The 3,406-nt window shown below is 39.0% G+C and overlaps 1 pseudogene; it reads right to left on the bottom strand.

Annotated features, from left to right (window-relative positions):
* Positions 1-826: 826 nt before the first annotated feature.
* Positions 827-2,222, bottom strand: LOC103567664 (TGF-beta-activated kinase 1 and MAP3K7-binding protein 2 pseudogene; annotated as a pseudogene).
* Positions 2,223-3,406: the final 1,184 nt, after the last annotated feature.

Genomic DNA, 3,406 nt, shown 5'->3' with positions numbered 1-3,406 from the left:
TGTGTCCTATGGACATGATTATTATCATATTTTCTGCAATCCACTGTGCAGCATCTACATGTCTTCCCAGAGCATCAGCACTTATGAGGGCAAAGTGCAGAATAAGTAAAGTCATTTTTCACGTAGTTTCATTTCATTAATGCTGTTTGATTTTAAGAAACTTTCTTTCAGTCAAAGGTAAAAAAGGGACATGATCATGCTTAATCACTGAAAGAAAAAAAGGAAATCAGTTAACAATGACTATTACACTCTATGTATAGAAGTATAAGAAAATTATCCGGAAGACAAGGAATCACAGCAGAATCAAGACAGAAAAGCTTTGGGGCATTTCATTGAATACCTTTATAGATAGTGCATGCTGCTTTCCTTTACATCTTTAGATCCTAGATGCTAGCCTCTAAGAGTGGAGATGTTTGCAGGCAGAAAAAGAAAAGACCAAGAGTACCACAGATTTTTCTATTTCTTCCCTATGCATTGGCACTAAGCAGTTTAAATAGTTAAATCTTTTTCTTTTTCTTTAGGTATAAAGTATTTCACTAAGAGTTTAAAAATAAAAAAGCTATCATTCTATTCCTTCCTCTTGTCAAAATTCAGTAGTAAGATGAGGGGAAAAAGTTATTGGGAACACCCAAGCATTGAATATCAAATGTTGAGAATTATCCTTAATAAGGATACTGCAGGCAGAATATAACCAGGTCTTTCATCATATAAGTTTTCATACCATGAATTTCAAGTACCTATAAATTATACTGAGATATTAGCTCTGTGGGCTGACATTTAACGTTAGCACATCACTATCTTGTCACACTTTCAATTTGAAAACATCCTATATATCAGTGAAACCTTTCTCTTGATGACACAATATTTCCTTGAACTTTAGCTGTGGTTTTAGAAAAGATATAGGGCCTTTGGCTAAAAAATAATTTGGAATCTCACACTTTTTACAATGGGTTAAGGCTGGATGGTTCAGATATAAGCTGCGCAATTATAGTGAGCTCTCTGATAATCTTCTATGTCTTGAGATTTTGGTGTTTTGTTGCTGAACTTTTGATCTTTGAGTTTTGGTGGCATTGAATCTATATTGTTATAAAAGTTATTGATAGTGCTGAGATTAAAATGTGGTCCTCAGGTTTGAAAAAGATCAATCAATCTCCGTAAGCAGTCCATCTTGATCTGGTGTTGTCTGTTATAACTTCTCAACTGCTGCATTTCCCTAAGTGAGGGTATTTGGGATATGAAATTTGATCTTTTTAAGTGCCTCTGAGTCATATTATTCTTCATTTCATTGACCTCAGATTTTGCTTTATTCAGCTTTCTCTCTTGAATCTCAAGTTCTCCTTGAAGCTGTTCCGTTCTGCTCTCCTGGTGTTCCAATAAAGCTTGTGGTAGGCATCTGCATCAGATGTCATTCTCAACGTTTGTGCTTGACTTATTCTATCCACACATGCTAAAGCGAGGCCCATAAGATGCTGAATACTGTTGCTATATAATTACCAGGATGGTTTACTAGACTTGTAAGTTCAAAAGTAGGGATACCATCCCTGGTGAGCCTACAGGAGGTTTATTTGAAGAAATTGTAATTTTGAAAGTCTATTTTGTATTAGGTTGAATGATGAGCACTGGAGGAGAAGTTGCAGAGATACTGCCTACGGCTCTGCTTGTGGAAGGGTGGTGATGAATAAAGGTAGGAACTATGCTCACTTGCCAAGATATATTCTTGAAGGCAGCAGACACTCCAGAGTTTGTGGATATAAAGGATATGGGCTGATTCCACATGATCTATTCATTTCCTGTGGTAGCATTACCTGAAATATAGATCTTAGATTGATTACCGGATAACTCCATATCAGCATTTAGGGGGCTGGCAGTTGTGTAAACAGTGGGCTAATTTCTATTTAAAGTCTAGCTATTGACCAAAAAGGAACTTCTGGAGACTTGCAGTCTACAGCAATGCAATTTTGAAGAATTGTTTCTTTGTGGTAATTCAGGGTTTATTTCAATGTATTTTTAAGGTTCTGTTGAAATATTCTGAATGTTATATTGCTTATTGCTAGAAGATTGTGAGCTACTGAATGAATTGTTGGTGATTATGGAGTAGTAACTGAACTGATGGGCATGCAGATGTGACATGTTGGGTGGCCTTGCTGATTTGGCTCTTGGGTTGAGGGATGTGACAGATGGTTAGGTTTAGAATAGCCAAGGACCAGTTTGTAAAGGTTCATAGAATTGTCTCAGGTTCAACTTCCATTGATTCTTTTCCCTTCTCTTCCATATCGTGAACATTGTGTGACCGCAAATACAAGTTGAGAGAAATCATGTTATTGCATTGACCAGAAATTCCAGAATCATTTGGTAGATAGTAGTCCATCCACAATAAAGATACATTGTAATCTCCTGGGGAGAGCTGCACAGCAGATATCCCAGTTGTTATGATTTTGTAACATGCACCTGGATACAACAGCTTCAGGTCCTTTGGGTTAACAGAATTGTCATTTGATTACATTGAGAAACCCAGTCAGAATGCTGGTCAACCTGAAGTTGTAATGTAAGACTTAGCATAGATAGAATTTCCCTGTACACTATTAAGTCACAGGTCATGTAAAAATCTGAAAATCAGGGCCAGCCCGGTGGTGGTGCAGCAGTTAAGTTCCCACATTCCGCTTTGGCAGCCCGGATTTGCTGGTTAGGATCCCAGGTGTGGACCTGCCCATGCTTATCACGCCATGCTGTAGCAGGTGTCCCACATGAAATAGAGGAAGATGGGCATGGATGTTAGCTCAGGGCCAGTCTTCCTCAGAAAAAAAGAGGAGGATTGGCAGCAAATGTTAGCTCAAGGCTAATCTTCCTCAAAGAAAAAAAAAAAACCTGAAAATCAATTTGATGCTTTCTTTTAGGATATTTGCATGTTTCTTGATTAAGCCTTTTTGTATGGGAGGCAATTCTAGGCCTTTAGTGGAAATAGTACTCATCTCTTCAATCCAAGCATTTTTCTTTCCTATCCCTGCTGCCTACAGCAACACAACTCCTTCAGATTTCACCCACAGAGGGGACACCTCAGCACTGGGTTCCACCCTGCTTAGTCCCTATTGACCAGCTGAGGAAGAGAAGTGGAAGAGGGGAGGGCAGTTGCTGCTACAGATCATAATGTGGCTGGATGAGATCATCACTCCCAAGCTGCTAATCGTAGACTCCAGTTCCCGCGGTCCCTTTTCTGTCTGCAAGCAATCCTCCTCCCTTGCTCGTCCCCACTCCCCCATCCTGACCTCTCTCCCAGTCCCGGCTCTTGCTCTCTTTTGCCATGGATAGTCCCCATTATTTTTTAAAGTAGTATTTCTTATCTTTTTTGGCTCCATTTCTGAGACAACTGGAAATAAAAAATAGCAAACTTGTTGTTTAAAAGCTGAAC

This window comes from Equus przewalskii, chromosome 5 (assembly GCF_037783145.1).
Source record: "Equus przewalskii isolate Varuska chromosome 5, EquPr2, whole genome shotgun sequence".
Lineage (NCBI taxonomy): Eukaryota > Metazoa > Chordata > Mammalia > Perissodactyla > Equidae > Equus > Equus przewalskii.
The sequence above is the reverse complement of the archived record's forward strand: the minus strand, read 5'-3'. Positions and strand labels throughout refer to the sequence as shown.